This window comes from Ailuropoda melanoleuca, chromosome 19, assembly GCF_002007445.2.
Source record: "Ailuropoda melanoleuca isolate Jingjing chromosome 19, ASM200744v2, whole genome shotgun sequence".
Lineage (NCBI taxonomy): Eukaryota > Metazoa > Chordata > Mammalia > Carnivora > Ursidae > Ailuropoda > Ailuropoda melanoleuca.
Window position 1 is genome coordinate 9,296,200 of NC_048236.1, and position 22,670 is coordinate 9,318,869.

The 22,670-nt window shown below is 39.2% G+C and overlaps 1 long non-coding RNA gene across 1 annotated transcript; it reads left to right on the forward strand.

The window, feature by feature from the left end:
• Positions 1 to 4,431: 4,431 nt before the first annotated feature.
• Positions 4,432 to 22,374, forward strand: LOC109489036. The gene is made up of 3 exons (XR_002141954.1): positions 4,432 to 4,473; positions 15,621 to 15,748; positions 22,254 to 22,374. It is a non-coding gene; the product is annotated as an uncharacterized LOC109489036 (long non-coding RNA).
• Positions 22,375 to 22,670: the final 296 nt, after the last annotated feature.

Here is a 22,670-nt window from a genome sequence, read left to right on the forward strand (position 1 = left end):
TGTTAAAACTGTAAGATTTGTAGGCAAACTGGGATAAGTTGATCCCTCTATCACCATGTTGCCCAAGTTTTAACACACGCTGTCACAATTCTGATTTTACCACCAGGCAATCAATGGTTAAGTCAACAGGTCTCTGGGGTCACTAAGTGACCCATCTTGTTATCAAGATGAAACGGAATAATAATGATAATTGTGTAACCAAGATCTTGATTATGATACTAATCAAAACATTTGCCATAACAATGTCAATTATCATTAAATAGCATTTCCTTACTTACAGTATGGGAACCAAGCCAACAATATAATAAACCACCCACGATGGAGTGCAGGGATGTTGCCTTTGTTCTAGAAAAGGACCACATAAAATAAACTCTATAGAATTATTTATAAACTGATGCGATAATTTGTTGGAGTTTTTTTTTTTATTGTTAGGTCCTTTAAGTGCACTTTTGTTAATCCCAAAACAGAAAAGTGTCTTTCACCAGAAGAGTAATTGATTATAAAATGTAACATTTAAAGAAATGGTACTCTTTTCAGTCATAAATAGAAAACAACCACATAGAATTCTTATTTCTTTACTTCATTTATGTTGCTCTGTGTAGTAACCAAATGCTTTAGAGCTACCCTCAGACTGTGGATATATTTTTGTTGTTGGAGCCTCCTGATTCTGGTATCATTGGTGAATTTATTCAGTACTGAGCTCTTTTTACCCCTGTCAGCTTCGATTAAATCAAATTTGTTCTCATTTCAATAATGACCAAGATTTTGTTTGACAGCAAGAATGACCTCTGGTTTCCTCCCAAGGACATCTTATCTATAGTGTGAATCATAAACTCTGAGAGGATGACTGAAACATTGATGTGTTTCTATTCAAACTGAGTCAGGGTACAAAAGGGAAAGGGTTTAAAATCATGGTACAGGACGTCCGCATTAGACAAAAGGAAGGGCTGCCTGATTTAATGTTTGGGGAATCCTGGGGCTTATTCCTGTAAGTCCAGCAATCCCCTTATGTGGAAACTTTGAAGGAAATGTGTAACTAGGTAGATTTCAGAATAATCTGACCCAGGTTGTAATGAATGATAAAGTTCGATTGGAAGGTGAACAGTGAAGTGTGGATAAGCTGCTGTATGAGAAGAGGAGGGAGTGGCCCCATTTGTAAGGAAGGGTTATGATGTCATGAATCAATTTCTGTAGTGAATATAGACTCCTAAAGCTGGAAGGCATCTCTAATACAGCCTCTTTCAGTCGGGCTGCTGAATTTGTTAGCTTTTGTATCTTTTATATGAAATCATTTTCCTTCTGATTCTTTAAAACAATACAACGTGGAAGTGAAAAGAATGATGGATATTAACAAGCTGAATGTCGTTATTTTACAGCTGGGTATACTTAGGCTCAGAAACGTCAAAGGATTTGCCCAAAGCTACATAACAGAATTTGCAGAGTAGCCCAAACTATAGACTTCTCACCTTCTCATTCCATGCTTGTTCTCTGCTCCTTTCTTCTGGCTCATTTGTTACATTTAAGAGGTATTGACTCTGGGAAACAGACTGAGGGCTTCGGGGGGGGGGGCAGGGGACTGGGATAGGCCGGTGATGGGTATTAAGGAGGGCACGTATTGCATGGAGCACTGGGTGTTAATCGCAAATAATGAATCACGGAACACTACATCAAAAACTAAGGATGTACTGTATGGTGACTAACATAACATAATAAAAAAATATTATTAAAAAAAGAGAGGTATTTTCCCCTCACTGTGTGGTGGTCGAAGCTCATCCAAGTATTGTGGCAAGTTGGTGAACTAAAAAGAAGGTAAATCATCTGTCCCTACACGTTTCCTGTTCTAGGTTGCAGTCCCCAGCGGTGCTCAACCCAATAGCTCTGCCTCTCTAGTCTGTCAAATTCTAGATGCCTCTGCCAATGTTCATGTCATTTCATTTGATCTCACTGAGGGGACTGCTTTGTTCTTCAGAGCCATTTATTCAGGGAATAAAATGTTTACCCCAAAATAAGGCTATGAAGCATATTGTGTGAACAGATACAAAGTGTGACTATAACATAATAAAATTGATTTCTAAAGACGTCTAACAGAAGGTAAATATTTAAATGAACATTATTCTATGTATCCATTCCAGTAAGATATGGCACATTTTTGGAGCTCCACTTAAGAAGAGGTCCTCAGTTTCAGTTTTTTGAGACACATGAGGCTGTCAATTTGAGAAATATAGTCACACCTAAATTTTAGCAAAGAAAATTGTTATCCAGAAGGATCACCCATCTTTTTTGGAGATTTTTTCTTCCTTGTCATCTCTATCCTGTTACAAGATGTGACCAATATATTTTTGTCTAATTCAGTCAAATTGAATGTTATGGACTAAGAGCTGACTCCAGACGACTCCTCCCAGAGGGTACATTTGACGGGATCGAAAGGAATGTACCTAGATTCTGGAAACATTTGCAGAGAGGAGTGGCAAATGTATTTGAAATAATAGGGACACATTATTAGAATGTGTGTGTCAACTTCAGAGTGATGATTTTGGAAGGTAGCATTTTGCGATGCAAAGGTTCTGGTGTATTTGTTGAAACCTCAAACTGTACTTTCTACACAAGTTCATTTCCCAGTCGTTTGTATTAAAATGTGATGGTTTTGGTAACGGAGTTAGAAACATGTTACCAGGATCATTGGAATAATTCTAGCAGTGACTACTAATTAAAGGTGTTGTGAGATCCTCCTGTTTTCAATTGTTTAAAAACAATTCAGTGAAATTGGAGTTTGATCTGAGACCAGTAAGCGTAGGCTGTCTAGTTGGTCAAATATCTGCACTTCAAGATGGAATTATATTCAATCATTGTGTCTGGGTTCAGACATTCTTAATAATAGGGATAGATATATTTGATTAAAATAAACTCAAATGAACTATTTTTTTTAAAGATTTTATTTTTTATTTATTTGAGAGAGATAGAGAGAGAGGGAACACAAACAGGGGGAGTGGGAGAGGAAGAAGCAGGCTCATAGCCGAGGAGCCTGATGTGGGGCTTGATCCCATAACGCCGGGATCACGCCCTGAGCCGAAGGCAGACCCTTAATCGCTGTGCCACCCAGGCGCCCCAGATGAACTATTTCTTATTGATAGTTTATTTGCTAGACAGAAATCATCCACCTCTAGAGTTGAATCATGGTGCTTTTCAAAGGGTGTGTGTAAGCACTTGGGGAAGATGAATTTTTTCTGCACAGAGCTGTCCCACAATTTGCAGGATGTGTGGCATCCCTGGCCACAAACTAAAAACCTGAAGCACTCAGGCAAATGTATGTAAAACAGAAATGCTTTGCACATTTCCAAACACTCCTTGAGGGTAGGAGAGGAGGTGTTGCCTGTGGTCGGAGACTTCGGATCAGATAAAAATAATATAAGTGGTGATAAAAAGAAAGTAAAGTTTATTAGTTGTGTGGCCCAGAGGAGATTACTTATCCCTGGGCCTCAGTTTCTTCGTTTGTGTAATGAAAGTTATAATAAGAAACCTCGTAAGATTATTGTTAATGTGATTATAATTAATGAATGTAATAACGCGTATAAAGTTCCTGGTGAATCACCTCACGAATGGTAGGCAACAGTCTGTAATTAACTTCTGTTCATTCTTTCTCTTCTTAATATAAAATTTTCTTTTCGTAGGAAGGGCTGGACTTGATTTCTGGACAACCAGGGCTATTGTGGTGGATGTGTCTAGACATGAAACAAAGGGCCTCAGAAAATCTGTGTGGGGATGTAAATATTCCAGAAATGGAGTGCAGTGTTTAGAGTTGAGAATCTCACTTGGGTCCAACTTACAGGCTTGGTTCACTTACCTGAACATTTAATTTTCACTTCAGTAATCAACTTATCACATTGTCCAACAAATCAGTTTCTTATGAATGGGTTTTATCTGTTGCAGACTAGCTTGTGACCAGCAGTAACCTCTAACGAGTAGAAGTGACTCTCAGATTTTCTCATTTCAGACAATGGATAGGTTACCAGTCATTTTCCTGAAAAACTGGCTTCTGGAGAACCAGCAGTCTTAGGCATTCTCTCAAAGTCTCCCCTATGTTTTTACTTTGAAGTGTTGTATATCCTGGATCCTCTTCAACTCTGTGTGTGTTTCTAAAGCACAGTATCCCGTACTGGAAATCCTGCAAGTATTTTTTTTTTTTTCAACGTCATTTAGTTTGTTGTAACTCTTTAACCTGAAAGCAAGTGTTTCCCAGAGAATCCAAAGTGTCTGTAATTCCAGTGCCCAAATCCTTTATTTCTCCTGAAGTGCAAGTCCATAAAAAAGTTGAAATGGAATTTTACACCACACACAGCTTTCAGTGTCCTTCTCCTTGGAAATGGGCAGCCGCCCAGAGGAGAGAATGTTCACTACAAGACCCATTGTTTCCAAGATTCAGTAAACAATTAACTGAAAACCCACTAGTGCTAGGCCAGGGCCAGGAAAACCGAGGTGAGTAGCATGGACAGTCTAATGACGTAGATTAAGAGGAATAATAAGGCTGTAATAATAACGTTTATTGATTCAAATGTTCTAGGTAGTGCTTGAGAACATTAAAAGAATTAATTTAACTATCACAGTAATCCTATGAAGAAGTCACTATTATTGTCTCTTTTTTACAAATGAGAAATTTGAGGCTCAGAGAGTATTGTGTCATAAAACCAGTAAATGGTGGAGCCAGAGTTTGAACCCAGGCTACCTGGCTCAAAACTTGAGCCCAGAGAAGGGCATGCCTCACTGTCTGGAGGACTAGAGGGAAAGGCTTCACAGAACAGCTGTCTTTGTTTTATTTTCTTTTTAAAGATTTTATTTATTTATTTGAGAGAGAGGGAACATGAGAAGGAGGACGGGCAGAGGGAGAGGGAGAAGTAGCCTCCCACCGAGCAAGGAGCCTGATGTGGGACTCAATTCCTGGACCCTGGGATCATGACCTGCACTGAAGGCAGACGCTTAACTGACTGAACCACACAGGCGTCCCCTGAACAGTTGTCTTTAACGTCATGTCTCAAAAGATGAATGGGTATTCTTCAGGTGGGTAAGGCAGGGAATGGTGTGCTAGGCAGAAGGAATAGAATCTGAATGGGCTTAAAAGCTTTTAACACTAAGAATCCTATGGCACAGTCAAAATGGATGATTTTAAAAGTTGAATACAGAGATGAAATTAACAGCATGAGTGAGGTTTAAGGAAACCAATAAGGGGTGTGCTGAGCTATTAGTATCAGGAAATTATTCCCACCCCAAGGCCTAAAGGGGCAAAGGAGTAAGGTGAGGGCGCGATGATCCAGAACCACAGAGTAACTGCATGAGAATAGGATTAGGACGTGAGCCTTTGGTAGAGGGATGCAGCCAGCCAACGGCAACCTAGCATAAATGGAGCAGGGAATACATCCCCAAATTCATGCTCTTCTCACCCTCTAAGCTTGTACTTATGCTGTGCTTAGGCTGAAACCAGCTAAAAATCCCTAGAGCAACTGAATCCATGGATGCTGTCCAGAATAGTCAGTCTCCCTGGGTACAGAGCAGGGTAGGAATAGTGGGTCTGGAGGGGCAAATGGATAATCTCCAGAATACAGAACCAATACATTATGAAAGAATTTTGGCATATCTTTGAATGGCTTTGGACAAACTTAACTTTTGAGTAATTTCCAAAGATCAAGCGTGCTGACTGACAGTAGAATATCTGTCTCTTTCTCTAGCGAAAGAAGATCATAAAGCCATAGTGATGTTTGATGGGAATCTTTTCCCAGATGTTTCTGAAACCTGACTCCACACAAGTACAGTAGTAATTTAATACTAGTTCACATTGAGCAGGTTCAAAAGTAACTTTTTTCAATTGCCCCTAACTTAATTAATATTTTCATAATTAGCCAGGAGACTTCCTGAGTGAAGATGAGATATTGGGATACTTTCAGCTATTAGTGAATTATCTGGGCACAAAAACAGCCCTATGTTTCTTTCAGACAGAAAAATAAAATAAGTTACTTTCATCTGCTTCTAATTCAAAAGTAGACAGAGTGAATTTGATTCAACATTATAAAAAAAATCACCTTTTGGCTGAGATCATGCATGGAAAAATTCAACCCCAAAGGACAGAATTTTGGAACATAATATGCAAGCAAAAAAGTGGGCTGGGTAAAAAGGAAGGAAGAATATTCTAGTTGAAATCTGTGGATAATATGAGCTCACCTGTTAATGTTCACTTTTGCAAATAATCTAAGAAAGGGATTATAGTGCCTACCACCAAGGAAGACGGAATACCCACCCCTATGGAGAAACTGAACACGGTTAGGATAATTGAACTATTCAGTAATAATTATTAACATTTGTATTTGTCCAGACACTGTAATAAGTATAACTATTTAATCCTCTCTCTATAAGGTAAGTTTTATTATTAGGTTCATTTTAAATTCAAATAAACTAAGAGTTGTAGAGGCTAAATGACCTTTTCAGGGTTCTATATCCAATCAATGACTTAGTTGAGCCATGAAGTTAGGTCTTCTTGATCCTATAGGCCAACATAACTGTGTTTAAAAAAAGAGTAAATGAGGTCTTCAGAAGGGAGAGGGGTGGGGGAATGGGATAGGCTGGTGATGGGTAGTAAGGAGGGCACGTATTGCATGGTGCACTGGGTGTTATACGCAACTAATGAATCATCGAACTTTACTTCAAAAACCAGGGATGTTCTGTATGGTGACTAACATAATACAATAAAAAAATACTATTATAAAAAAAAGAGTAAATGGCAAGATAACACTACAATAGGCATACTGGTTTCCAATGATTTGAATTAATTGATTAGAATATCTGGTGAACTTGAAAAGAGAGCCGATGACCTATCACTCTGTGGGTGGATGTACAGTGTCTTTCTTCACTTTATTTCTGAACTCCTCATGTTTCCTCAGTAGAGCTCAGACTGCTTTAAACCTATAGAGGTGTTAAGATACCAAAGCTGGGACAGAACACAGAATACTTTTTATGAAGGATATATGAGCTGCCATGATTAGTCCAAGGCTGACCTTGGCCTCCTTTGTGTTTCGGAGAAAGGTGCCTCGGGAACTTTGTGCGGTAGGATCTGTGTCTGTCCTGTAGGCAAACAGCTTCATAGGTTAGTAATATTCCCTGGTACGCCTGTTCTTAAAAAATGGTGATCAGTAAGTTGATACAGGTGAAAATATATATTAAATTTAGTAGCTTTGGGATCAATCAACACAGGTAAAAATGTTGTGCTAAATCTAGTAGATTTTCAGACTAACCCATCTCTCAAGATTTGCCTATTTACATTTATTGATGCTGTCTAAAACTAGGAACTGCATGTATCTGCTCTTCCAGTATAAGGTAAATAAACCAGGCATACAAAAAGCCCTCAGTGAGTTACTCACTTCATGAGGTAAATGTTTCCATGCTCATGCCAACCACATTTTTATAACGATTGGCCTCGATTAGCTGCCCATTTAATTTCTCTATTTGTATACTGAAAAACACTTATCAATAGAGAAAGGATTTCTGTGCCAGTAAAGTGACACATGAAGTCCATCCCTTCCCCCCGCCCCCCGCCCCCCGTCTATGCTCTGAGATCTATATGATTGCTCTTGGTGATGCGTACAGAGGTGAGGCAGCACTCTGTGGAAGTGAGGTTATGGTACACAATTATTTAGCACACTCACATTAAGAGGGTCTGGAGGGGCAAATGGCCAACCTATACAATATCTAACCTCACCAGGAAATGCTGGCAGAGAAGGAGGGAGCATCCTGTTGCCAACAGGTCACGCTCCTAGCACCTTTCTAGATACGAACATTGAGGCAAAGCCCCCTCTGCCTGTCCAGGGAGGGTGAGGCAGTCTAGGATGCAAGGGAATCATTTGGCCCTGACATTGGACCTACTGGGCTGTCTTGGTGCTGCCTTATTGTATTGCCTGAAAATTCACCTTTGGGAATTTGAAAACCAGAGGCATTATCTCCAGATGAACCCTCACCAAAAAGCACACAGTGTTATCTGGGAAGAAAGATGGATCTGTGGTCTGTCCGCAAATATGAGCTGCTTTTCTCAGGTTGATGCACAGTGCCTCGGGCCTGGGAGCTTGGGAGCGGGGCAGAGCCCTTGCCTTAGGGCTTGGGGCTGCCTTGATGGAGACAAGGAGAAACCATGGAGGGAGCTGAGGCTGGCATAGGGCAAAGCCTTCAGACCAAGGGACAAAGGTAGTGGCTGCGGGCCTGGGGGCTTTCCACCATGGGTTAGAAAATAGAAAGGGAATGGATTAATGAAAGATCTGGGGATGTGAGCAGACTTGGGAAGAACCTTTTCTCCTATTTGCCAGTTTACCTTTTGGTCAGCCCTGTCTGTAAGGGCCATGTGGCCTCCAGTAATTTATGACTATGAGTGTGTTTCTTTATTCAATATTATATATTTGTACAAGGAGGTTGACGTAAAGAAACAGGAACTCAAGTACCGTTTTATTTCTATCTCTAAATTTAGGACTTTGATCACTGTCTCTGCCCACACCTTTTTCAAGTAAGTTTAACATCTGCCCTACCTCACTTTTGCAATGGATAAAATTTTAAGTGACTTTGAGAAATATAAAAGATTAAATCAGTGTAGCAATAGGTATAATAAAAAAATTCTTCAAAATCGTTTATTATTTACTTAGGACTATATGATCACCATACATAAATTTCTATTTTTTACAGATGCGCATGTTATCTGTATATATACATCTGTATGAATAGAGACATACATAAGCATTCAGTTTCCTCTTTCTCCTCATTTTATAAATCACTGTTACCAATAGGAAAAAAAAAACAAAAACATTTTGTAAGAGGCTAAGTATCAAGATGTAGAAAAGTAAAAAGGTAATGTATGAAAATAAGATAGATCATGAAGGATTTTTTTTAAAAAAAGAAACTAATTATCAGAAAAAATATTGTTAACATGTCTATTCTACCAAAAGCAATCTACAGATTCAATGCAATCCCTATCAAAATACCAACAGCATCTTTCACAGACCTAGAACAAACAATTCTAAAATTCGTGTGGAACCACAAAAGACACTGAATAGCCGAAACAATCTTGAAAAGGAAGAAGAAAACTGAAGGTATCACAATCCCAGATTTCAAGATATACTACAAAGCTGTAGTCATCAGGATAGTATGGTCTTGGCACAAAAATAGACCTATAGATCAATAAAACAGAACAGAGAGCCTAGAAATAAATCCATGATTACATGGTCAGTTAATCTTCGACAGAAGAGGCAAGAATATATAAAGGGAAAAAGACAGTCTCTTCAACAGTTGTTGGGAAGACTTATAGCAACATACAAAAGAATGAAACTGGACCACTGTCTTACACCTACACAAAAATAAACTCAAAATGGATTAAAGACCTAAATGAGAGACCTGCAACCATAAAAGTCCTAGAACAGAGCACAGGTGGTAATTTCTCTGACCTTGGTCATAGTAACATTTTTGTAGATATGTCTCCTGTGGCAAAGGAAACAAAAGCAAAAATAAACTGTTGGGCCTACATCAAAATAAAAAGCTTCTGCACAGCAAAAGAAACAATCAATAAAACAAGGAGACAACCTACTGAATAGGAGATTTTTGCAAGTGACATATTCAATAAAGTGTTGATATCCAAAATCTGTAAAGAACTCACACAAACTCAACACATAAAAAACAAATAATCCAATGAAAAAAATGGGCAGAAGCCATGAGCACACATTTCTCTAAAGAAGATATCCCAATGGTCAACAGACACATGAAAAGATGCTCAACATCACTCATCATCAGGGAAATGCAAATCAAAACTACAACGGGATATCACCTTACACCAGTTAGAATGACTAAAATCAAAAACACAAGAAAGAGCAAGTGTTGGTGAGGATGTGGAGAAAGAGAAACTCTTGTGCACCGTTGGTGGGAATGCAAACTGGCGCAGCCACTGTGAAAGACAGTATGGACGTTACTCAAAAAATTAAAAATAGAATTATTATATGATCTAATAATCCCACTACTGGGGATTTACTCAAAGAATACAAAACACTAATGTGAAAAGATATATGCACACCTGTGTTTATTGCAGCATTATTTAATATAGCTGGATATGGAAGCAATCCAAATATCCATCAATAGATGAATGGGTAAAGATGTGAGTATATATATAATGAAATATTACTCGACCATAAAAAAGAATGAAACCTTGCCATTTGCAACAACATGAATGGATCTAGAAGGTTTAATGCTAAGTGAAATAAGTCAATCGGAGAAAGACAAATACCATAAGATTTCACTCATATGTGGAATTTAAGAAATCAAATGAATGATCACAGGGGAAGATAGGCAAAGCAGGAAACAGACTCTTAACTACGGAGAACAAACTGATGGTTAGCAGAGGGGAGGTGGGTGGAGGGATGAGTTAGACAGGTGATGGGGGTGAAGGAGAGCACTTGCTGTGATGAGCACTGGGTGTTGAATCATGATATTGTACACCCGAAGCTAATATAACACTGTTAATTAAACTGGAATTAAAATTAAAAAATTAATTTTTTAATTTAAAAAATTTGAATAAATTACATTATGCTATATAAAAAAATAAGGAACTGAAACCTAAGGCACTTATAAGGTATTTACTTTTGAGGTTTTAGAGCAGGCAACTTAGGAAAGCTCTCTGTAGGAAATAATTTGATCAGCCTAGAGACTATCTTTTCTGTAGATTTTAGGCCCTTTTGTTAAGTCTATAGAAAAACTGCCTCACCAGCAAAATATGAGTAACCATTTCCCTTTTCCCCACTGTGATCTGTTCCTTACTTCAGCCTCATTGTAGTATCAAGTGTGGAAGCAACAGTTGGCTTAGATATAATTAGAGGGACAATGAATTAACCCCCTCCTCTATTCTCAACCTGCTGGCTCTCAGGAGTCCTGTATCTGTGTGTTGCGAGTGTTTTAGAGAAGTTCCCTCATAAATGGGAGATTTGTGTGAAATAGGATGTGTTCAAGGAAGTTTTCTTTTGAAAAAACTGAGGCAATTAATAGCATGAGCATGAATTTTAAAAAGATTTAATTGAAATTAGAATTAGAAATATTCTACTATAAATTTGGTATCTAGAGTTGTGAAAATAATAATATGCTTCTAGAGATGATGCATTCAAATAAGAAAGCAAGTACTTAGGGAATGATGAAGCTGAGAGAGTAAGGAAGGTAGGAGTTAAAGAAAAGTGATAACTGTGCAATAGATGAAACACCTCTGTACTGCAGAACCTAAGGCTGGGTGTGTGTTTATGTACTTATGACATAAATTAGCTCTCTGAAACAAAATTCTTTTGGGGACCAGGACCCTCAAGTAAATAGCACTATGACCTGGCTAATGGGACTGTCCTTTAACTCGGTAAGTTTATTGGCCTTAAATATAATATATACTGATACAATTTGCTTACGACCCCATCTTTAAGATGAATTGGCTATGCATACCGTTAGGTTAGCTCTTCACACTTACTTGGTTAGTTGTGTGTACTTAAAGGATGGTTGAATTACTTATGTCTTGGCGGCTGCACTGTTGAATGCCTGGCAACCCCTGGTAGGTGTCAACACTCTAGCCAACTGGCCCTATACCTAGAGAGGATCTAATGTCAACGGGACCCTTACCCAGTCTGTGTGCTAATACTGTGTGGCTGACACCTGTTGATGAGAGTATTGTTCCTGCCCTGCTGGGAGAGAAAAAAATCCAATCTGTTAGGACCCATAAGATTCCAGAGGAACGCTACATCCTTTTCTACTGTCTGTAAGTATACTTCCCTGCAGAAAGACAAGTGACAGTAATTCCCAATTTCCTTCCATGGTAGTGATCCCTCCCCATTCTTCCCTACTAGATCTCAGGAGCTGGAAGGTGACATTAAAGCTTGTGGTTTTCTGCACTTACATTGTCTAACTTTGTATACAGTCACAGTTATTCAGAGGGAAAAGAATCTGCTTGTAAATCTGTCCCTGGACTAGAAAGTGAATGCATACTCTGCTAAAGTATATTTATCAATTTGTTACACTATAGAAACTGAAGCATTGCTTTAGGAGATTAAAGCTAGCATTTTGCTATGCTATCACTATTCAGTGTTATTGGGGATCCTGTGGTAGGAATTTTCATGGTATATTGAAGTTGACATTTGGCAGATTTAGGTTGTACTATTTATTTATTTTTTGTTTGGCAAGTCATTTAACCTGACCTGGACTGTGGACTCATCAGAGTTATGGGAATGATAATAATAGGTCTTATATCATGAGTCTCTTGGGAATCTGTAAGGTACTAGTGAATTTGCTTTGTTAGCTCTGAAGCCCTCTCAAGCGGAAAAACTCATTCTAAAATGTCCTCAGTGATTTTGTACCTCTTAAATGCATAATATCAATCAAGTTTTGCATATTTTCTGCATCACAAAATAACAATGTTTGTAGCTTTGCTCCTCCTGTGTTATCTTTACAGATTGTCTAGAACCATTCAGTTCTTTTAACTCTAATTTTAACAACCTTTTTAAACAAACATTAAATATTGTGTTCCAGATAAAGTTATGAATGCCTCCGATAGTTCCATTGCAACATGTCCCACTGGCAGCACATCATGAGTACTCAGTAAGTATGTTCTGAGGAAATTCTGGGAAGACAGCAACCAGAGCATATGGCCCTGGCTCTCATTCCCTCCTATCGTAGTCTGTAGCATGAGGCATCAATGAGGGGGGGCAGGCTGATAGACCTGGAGGGATCTTAGATTTCATTTATAAGGAAAGAGCAGGTCCAGGATTTAGTTCTATTTGGGAAAGAGTTAGGGTACCAGTTGTAGAGAGGAAGTCTTCTTTGTTCCTGGGGTCTGAGGCGAAGTCTAGAATTTTGTACCTGCCAGACTGGTCAGCTGACATTTCTTCAGCATTTCTTCAACGTTTTCTTCAGCAAATGTTGCACCAGCCAATTTTCTCTCATCTTGGGAAGGCTTGCCTCGTCCAGCTGGCCCTGGAGGGCATGGGTAGGGACAGTTACATGGGTACGTGGAGTTGCTCCCAGTCCCTGAGTTTTGGAGAGAGCTGTTACATGTTGCTAGGAGGTCCAGGAGTAGAAAGCCTCAGCAGAGGGTGAACTATTTGCCATTTTCTGACTTTCAGTTGTTCAAGAGACCTTACAGTTTAACTGGACTGCCCAAAGCTTATAATGAGGCAAAGACGGGTTACAATTCAAGGGCACTTGCAATCTGAAAGGGGAAAACCAATCTGATTGTCTGGAACAGGCAGCCCCCATTGAGGTGGAGACAATAAAAATGTCAATTAAGATCTTTTATAAAAAACACTAGAGCTCTCAAGTGAGTAAAACTGGAGCACAAAAAAAGGATTTCTGTTTTGAATTTAAGAAACATGGTCCATGACTTAAAAAGTCCAATAAACTACATCAAAAACTTACGATGTACAAATGATGTACTATATGCTGGCTAAATGAACATAATAATAATTTTTTTAAAAAGTCCAATAGAGGATTTGAAAAAGAAGATAGACCCTGTCTAGGGCACCTAGGTGGCTCAGTCTGTTAAAATGTCTAACTCTTGGTTTTGGCTCAGGTCATGATCTCAGGGTCATGGTCTCAGGGTCATGAGATTGAGCCCTGCGTGGGGCTCTGTGCTCAGTGGCGAGTCTGCTTGACACTCTCTTTCTGTTCCCTCTGTTCCTCCCCTGCAAAAATAAATAAATAAATAAAGCTTAAAAAAAAGAGGAAGAAGAAGAAGAAGGTAGACCCTGTTGGAAACAGAAGTGGGGGGTGGAAGATCAGCAGAAGAAACAGCTCATCCCACAAACAGGCAAAGATCCGGAAACCAGAAGGGGAGAGCAGGAGGCTGGGAGGGCAGGTTCAGGACTAACATGCAATCAATGGGAGTTCCAGAGACAGGAAGGGGGATACTTACCTAGACCATAGAAGAAAATGTCTCTGATTTCAGAAGAACTCGAATGAGGAGATTAACTGAGCTGACTTAGTCTCAGGCAGAATTAAATAAAAGACACACACCCAGGATATTTCTTTTTTTTTCTTTTTTTCTTTTTTTTTTTAAAGATTTTATTTATTTATTTGACAGAGATAGAGACAGCCAGCGAGAGAGGGAACACAAGCAGGAGGAGTGGGAGAGGAAGAAGCAGGCTCATAGCAGAGGAGCCTGATGTGGGGCTCGATCTCATAACGCTGGGATCACGCCCTGAGCTGAAGGCAGACGCTTAACCGCTGTGCCACCCAGGCGCCCCCATCCAGGATATTTCTTAATCTAAAGATAAAGAGAACGTATCATAAGTTTCCACCCAGAAAGAACTATTCACTTACATAGAGGAAGGGATTAGAGTAGTATGAGAGTTCGCAGCTACAGTTCTAGAAGCCCAAAGATCATAAAATAACAATGAACAAAAGAAGAACAACAAAAGGAGAGAAATTAAATGAAGATGCCATTTACCTAGGGAAAAAGTCACAAAAATATTTTAAATAATCAATGATTAATTCATAATGGGAAGGCAAAAAAAAGAAAAATGAAAATTTTGTTAAGTGGCAAATCATGCAATATGTAAGTTAACAGAAATGGTTGAGAAGTTTCAGAAAAAAATATATTTGCCAAATAATGATTTTTTTGAAACAAAAGAGGCATTCTGTTGTGGAGGAAAACAAAGCCAACAGTTTGGATATGGTTTATCTCAACAAAAATCTGAGAGTTGGGAGTAAGGATGGGACATAGGAAAATGACTCTGGAAGGATATTTGAGCTGCAGTGCAATGAGGGGGAGTTGGAAGACTACTTCTCAAACTCGAATATAATAATAGAGGAATAAAAGTTTGCTCTCATAAGAATGAGAAAATAATAACTATTCACATTAAAACGCAATTTCCAAATTATTAACAGAGAGAAAGGAAATGAATGGAGACTTAAGCCAAAAAAATACTAAGAACGGGAAAAGAGGAAATGATCAGAAACCACAACATAACACGGAAGGAGTAAAATCACTCATTTAATTATTCCATTAAGTGTGAATGGGATGAAATCCTCTTTCCCAGTATAGGATGCGGAGAGGATGGTCAAGTAATATTGATACTGATCTCCTACAATTAAGACAAGGACATAAATAGTTTGTTGAATGAATGAATTTACATGTGCTATTTTCTGGGTTTATTGCCTCAGACTGGTGAACGTGTCCCACTCTGCCATACAACTACTTTTGTGAGTGTAGCTAAATATTTCTGGTGTGTGTCATCTCAATAGCAGGGGATCCCTGTGTCAGCCCTTTGTGCTCGACCTTACCCTCCCTGAACCAGTCCGCAGGTGGGACTGGGGGCCATGGAGCACAGGAATCACACATGAATTATGGGGTCAGATAGGCCTAAGTTCCAATTCTGTCTCTGCCCTCCATCTGTTGTGTAGTTCTAGAAAAGTGACTTCACCTCAGTGAAGTTCAGTTTCCTTACCCAGGGATGCAGGCATCGATTGTGAACAGTCATCATGAGGCTTACATTTGATGGTTTATGTAGAATTCTTTGGAAATTTCTGGCAGGACAGAGCAGGCACTCAGTGAATATCAACTATTTCATTGTTTCTCCTTTTCTGTCCTCTAGACTCACCTAATACATCTTCCCAAACAAAGTTCACAGGGTGGGGTGAGCCATGTCATTCAGGCTTGGCGTGGCCAGGAAAAATATGGAAAGGAAGAGGATCACAGAGATTCCAGAAGTCTTCCCACACCGTAAGTTGTTGTGGCTTTGGTGATGCAAGGGATAGCAGAAAGTACACCTGTTAAAACAGTGAAAGTCATGCCAAATTGAATGTATCCAAAGACAAAATATCCATTTCAGCAATATCTATTTAGACTACCTTTAATGTTCACCTGAATATTCTGTTTGGTAGCCACCTGAACTCCATTTTTAAGTATAGCTTTGACAATAATTTACAGCTCATAGTTATGCTATTTCCTAGATACCATTACTTAAGATCATTGAATAATTCAAGGTCATCCCTCTCCTCTCTCTCCTTTGCTGTGTCTTTTAAAATTGTCATGTTGAATAAATCTTTAAAAACCTATTTTAGAATTTAAATTCAGTTTATTTCCACAAATACTTAGAAGATGTTTATTTTGCACTGGACCCTAGTAAGAGGAGGATTTCAGAGGCAAATGCAACTTGCTCCCTGACCTTCCGAAACTCAGCATATAATGAGAACATAAGCAAGTAAATAAGCAAATCAATCATAGGAGGTACTAACGTACATAGACAGGGACCTGGGGTTCCAGGAGAATAGGAAGGAGAAGCCTGTAACTCAGACTTGAAGAGCTAGGGAGGGTGATCTGTGAGCCTAGTCTTAAAAGAGGGTTAGATTTGGGACGGTAGAGTAAGTGCAGTACAATGGAGAGATCAGAGGAGTGAAGAAGGAGAGCAAAGGCAAGGTGGGTATCGGCAGCAAAGAAATAGTGGAAGAAGACCAGGAGCCATAGAGAGCTCTGTCAAATGAATGCCTGTGAACACTGATAAAAAAAAATAATACCTCAACGGGCAGTCATTGAGTTTCCTGTTACTGAAGGTATCCGAATAAAATCCAGACAATAGCATGAAAAAAAAAATAATAATAACCCTTACTAAAACCTCATGGCAATGCTTAGCCCAAAGGCCTGGCCTCTGTGATTCCTNTTGCCCCTTTTTTTTTTTTTTTTTTTGACTCCTTCTTAACCATGAGAGTCTGTGATTTTGATTCCAGCTGACAAAGTTCCTGGGGATTTTGCTGTTGGGCACGTGTTCTCCTGAATAGAGACTGTTAGAATCTCAGGGATGGGTAGAAGCATGTGCAGTTTTGAAAGCATCATGTTATTCTCCCCATTGAGAATCACTACAATAAACTGAGGTGTCAAGGATTCATCCCCCTCTGTCTTCAAAACCAATTACTGAATAGAACCAAATCCTCCAGGCATCCAGAGGTTATCTCTTGGCAGGCATCAATAGACAACCCCCTTCCAATTTCCTGGACCCACTCTCTTGGCCACCTTCCAGTTCTGAAAATCTCCACTCTGCTAGCGCCATGTAAAAACTCTTGTTTCTATTTGTCACATACTCTCTGGTGCAAATCCCTACACTCCTGTGTCATGCAAAAACTCGTTCATGGACCTAAAACAGGTTTTTTTAGGCTTTTAGACCAACTGCCAGAACCCAAAGGAGCAAAATAGTTATGCAATTATAATACTCATTGGTTTTTCTTTATTTTGAGGTGTCAATACTAGTTTATTTAAGAGTAAAGTTTTAAAAGTTGCAGGGAGGGAAGAACATAAAAGTGGATTTCAAAAATTTTTTTCGTAAGTGGATTTCATTATTCTGGCAATTTTATTGAAACTATATGTGCTTTTATGCAAACATAATGTCATTTTTGTGCACAGAAAGTATTCATTAAAGTGTGTATGTATGTGCATAACACACACACACGCATGTGTGCGCGTGCACACACACACACACACACACACACACATACCCCAGAGTAAAAAAACAAACAAACTCTTCTAATATAAGACAACATTCAAAGTACGGAAGCATCATGTAGGCTTTAGAAATCATGCGTACATTACTTTTAAAAAGAAAAAAATTTTGGTCTTTTTAAAGTTAAAAATTATAATCTTAGTGTGTATCTAAATTTAATTATGTCGCTCTTATAGTAGTATTCTCTTTGTGTGAGGAACCCACAATTTCTCCCTCTCTCTGTGCAATTGTTCACATGCCCTGAAGCATCAGAACTGTTATCAAATGCATTTTTGCATAAGGCCAGAGTCAATTTCATCATGTTGGGGAAAAGAATTTTGTTGTTGTTTTGGTAGAGTCTGTCCCCCTGTTATTTCTTTCATCTTTTTAATCTGATTCTAGTGAAGTCTGTAAGGCCAATCCATTAGTGTTCTCTCCTACAAAGTCCTGGGAGCAGGACTGGTAAATTCTTTTATTTTCCATTGAGTTGTGTTGTGATTTGATAAAATGGGAGATTTGTTTCTTTACTCATCCTGGCTATGGGAAAGAAAAGGCAGGAGCACTGAAATTCCAATTCCAAGGGCCCATTTTTTTTTCTTTTGTATGCCTCCATTTCTCCTGGTTTTTAATCTTACAACATTCATCTCCCCTCCCTCTGAAAACCCCATGTTTACTTTTGAACAACGATCAGCCAGGAAAATCTTCAACTTGGCAGAGATCAAGCTGTCCCTAAATGAGCAGGGCAGCTCCCCACAACCCCGAGAGGGGCAGGTGGCTCTTACAGGGACACTTTTCATAGGCTTTACAGGAGATTATAACTTTATAGATTGGCATTAGGCCTGTAAAGCAATGATGATTCCCAAAAGTTGGAAGAGAAGAACGGGGAGGTACGTTGACTAAGCCTGGATTGTTGCCATTTTGAATGAAGCCTTCTTAAATTCAGGGCCCAGCAGCTCCCTTGTCATTTTGAGATTCCTATCAGTGGAGATGCGGCTGACTGTGGTTATATGGATCAATGCTAAAACAAGATTTCAGGGGAGAAATGCTTCTTATTGAAAGAAGGGCTGTTGTGGGAATTGAAGTTTTCAAAGTCCTGCGACGTTGTCAAGTAAATAAACGAATAAATAAATAAATGAATAAGAAGAAATTCAGGTTGAAGGAGAGGCAATTCAGTCAAGTTACCCTAACATAGCCTGTATTTTTGTCTATTCAAATGTGTTTGCCCCAGAGCCAAACAGCCAGCTGTGTTCTGCTGGGTGATGTATGAAGCAGAAAGAACACTGTCTAATTTTCATATCCAGTTGAGCCTGAAGTACCTTGCGATGTGGAGAGAGGTGGCACATCTCACTCCCACTCAGGAATTATTATTCATGCAAGAATCACTCATCAGCCATCCTGGTGGCCCTCCCTAATTCCATTAACCCCTTAACCGCTGGGTGGTCAGCAGGAGGGGCTTGTGGTCAAATTAAAATTAATTGGTTGCATGTCAATTAAAGAGGAGCTTTTTGAGTTTTGTTTTTTTGGAGGGGCTGGCTGTGTTTTGTTTGTTTTACGTTTCCTTTTTAGGCAGCGGTAAATACCCTCTAGCTCTCTTCCCATATATTTCTTTCACTTTTAATTTCTTTTGGAAGAGTCACCAGTATTGGGGTGAAGTGCTTATGCAAATAAAGGAATGTCACAGACTACTCACTTAGTGATCTCCTTTGGCAGAAATTCTCATTGGAAGGCCTCTCAACCTGGGCAGTTTAACTCAGTCAATACCTCTTGGTTTTTACGTGATTCTGAGAAGTTACTGTTTAGATGTTTACTTTCCCAACCACTCCACAACCATTTAGAAATGATTTCAGAAATGAAACCAAGGGCACAAGGAAATGAACAAAGGACTCTTTGCCTTTGACCTAGCAGAGAATTGGACACAGAATTATTTGGCCGATCTCTAGATAATTATTAATTAATAGTGCGTTTACTTGTGCAGTTCATTGACTTTAGATCTATAGGTTTTCTCTGTAGCATATGTAGAGTAAAAGGAAGACTGAGGCCATATCTAAATAGTGAAATAAGTGAAAATTCCAGCCCCGTTGTTACAGTGTACTTAGGCTGCTAAACCAATAAATAGGATTGCAGTATGTTTGATACAGTTGTGATGCAAGGTATTAAAGATTGCATAAAATACTTAATAGGTACTAAAAAAAGTCTGTAAATTTCATAGCCATCTGTAGATAAGAACTTGTGGAAACTCAGATGTTAAAAGAAAAGTGACATATGGGTTTTAAAACCACACTGCTGCTTTCCAGTTCATCAGCCACCAGGATCAGTGTGTCTGAGCCACGCCTTCCACTGTGTCAGGAGGCGATGGCGAGAAGGAAGAGTGTGCCACATCCCAGCTTTGCCACACACCACTTACTGCTTCTGAGTTGTAGAAATGACAAATTCTTCATGTGCAGTTGTAGGTCCGAATAGACATTGTTTGCTGCATTAGGAAACTCTGTTGGTTAAGGGCATGGATTTTGGAGCCAGACTGGTTGGTTCTAATCTCAGTCCATCCCTGTGTGACCTTGGGCCAATAGTTTAACCTCTCTGTGCCCCACTATCACCACCCGTAAAACCATGACAGCAATGGCACCCATCTCATACAGCTATCCTGTGACTTAAATGAGTGCATATTTGCAAGGAAACTTACGCACAGTAATGCTCTTTTTTATACTTTTTATTTTGGAAGAAGTTATGTCCTTTTAAGAACTGGGTATATATTGTTTTTTGTTGTTGCTGTTGCTGCTTTTAAATCAATGCTTTATGCTCAGTGAAATGCCTTTGGCTCAAGACTCATCTCATTTGTAAAGAAGTCCCCAGCCAATCTGTCCCTCACTGATCTCCCATATCTCTGAACTCGAAAGGGAATGCATATTTGCTGGGTACTCACATCACGCTTACGTTTTCTATACGTTTTATCTGCCCTTTTCACAGTAAACCTACAAGGTGTGTATGACTAGTTCCATTTCACAGATGAGCGGACTGAGGAAAAAGTAATTTTACCACCTCTCTTAGTCTGAGTTTGAGCTTATGTAAAATGAGGACAATGATACTTCCTTCTCAGAATGTCCAACTAAAGTGACTCTTAAACCATGAAATCCTATGACTTTACAGTTCTGAGAAGGAAATAGCACATTTTTATATGAAAAGTTAGTGCAAGAAAAGAGTCTAACCTTGTGAAGGGTCTCTGATTCAAAGAAGCTGCAACAGTTACTACATAGAGAAGGTGTATGTAATACATAGCATACGCCCTTTCTAGCCCCCAGTTGGTCAGAGCAGGTTAAAGTGTAATTAGTTGCCAAGGGCTGCCATGGTGTTCTTCTTTGGCAGGTCCCTCTCCACAGAGATAGCACTGCCTAGTGGCTTCTCTGCAGTGATCATAAGAGTAGCCCCCAAAGGATTTCTGTCCTTAGGCAAAGAAAATTGGTATAGGATAGAGTGGTGTGGTAATCATAGTTCTGTTTCCCAAATATTTCCAGTCCCTCTTTCTAGCATGTGGTAGGATTAGTACCTGCACTCTTGAGGTGAGGTGTGGCCATGTGACTTGCTTTGGACTATGAAAATTGATACATGTCACCAGGATGAAGGTCATGTGGATGAGAAGGAATAAATGTTGTTTTAGGCCACTCACTTTTGGGTTTCTGTTAGGACAGCTTAACCTGACCTATCCTGACTGATACAAATGGGAAATGAGTTCTTCAGTTAGGTGTACTTGAAAGCTTTATAATATTAGTTACTTTTGACATCTGCCAGTCCAGGCTGTAGAAATGGTTGGAGACAGGAAAATAGAAAAGAGAGACAATAGGAAACAAAATGTTCCAAGATACCCTGCCCAGGTTTATAGTGGCCACTCTGGCTTGAAATGAGGTGTTCTTTCTTTGACAAGTATTTGCCTTTGATACATAGCCGGGTGCTTTCCATAGAAACCACCTACTCTCTTGAGATTTTCCCCCTTTCTGTTACTAGCATTTTCTGTTACCAGCATAACATTTGGAAGAATGAATGCAGGGCATGTGGTGGGCAGTGAGGACACAATGAAACACATGGCATCATTTCAGTCTGGTCACAGTGAAAGAGAGATATAGGATAGAATTGCTTCAAATCACTGCTGCCAAAAGATTAATCTCAGGTAGTTGTAGAATACTTAAGAGTGTCAGAGGAGCCAGCGTTATTTAAGAGAGATTGTTGAATGTCCCTTACCTCTCATTTTCCCCATTGTGTCAGACTTAGCTAAACCTTTAAATATATAACTGAGCTGTAAAGAAAAGAAAAGGGTAAAGAAAAGAAAGGAAGAAAGAAAGCAAGAAAGAGAAAGAGAGAAAGAAGGAACGAGAGAAAGAAATGCCTTTGGTGTCACAAATGCAAAGGGAAATTAAAGCCAGAACACAAGTCTCATGAACTGATGTCATCAATGTTAAGAGGGATATCAGATTGGATAGAAGCTTGAAGGGCTAAGGAATTGGGTTTGAACACCCAAATAAGGCTAAGAGATGTGGCCTTAGGCCTACGTGAGGTAGATAACTTGAACTTACATAAAGTCAGAACCCTTAAGTGATAGCACTAGAAGGATTCTTCCCACCAGCACAGGGAAGTGACCTGAATGTATTTTTCTGCCTGGGGCTATGGGTGGATCAAAAGTCTTCTACGAGAAATTTAAAAACTTGGCTTGCCTGCACAAGCTCTGGGTGTGGACTGTAATTTTCACTACATGCATTTTCACTACAGGACTTTCCTCTGGGGTATAAATTAATGTAAAACGGATCCTGGACCAGAAAAATTCCTAGAGCGCCAGCAAGAAACAAATGTAAAGTTCTCCATAGCAAGACTGCCACAATTTCCAGCTCCCCAGGAGGGAATAATACCTGGTAAGGTAAGCTCACAATAAAAATTATAAACCACATGAGGAAATGATGGATCCTAAAATATCGAGATAGTGGGAAAATCCAAAGAGACTTTGAATAAGGATGTTTTAAATAATTAAAATAGCTTGGAAGCCATAGGGAAAAGAACCCATTATGAACTAGAAGAAGCATATTTGAAAAAGATCCAAATAGAATTTCTAGAACGAAAAAGTATATTCATTGAAATCATATAAAACCTAATTTGATGTGATAAAGCATTAATGAACGAAATACATATTTT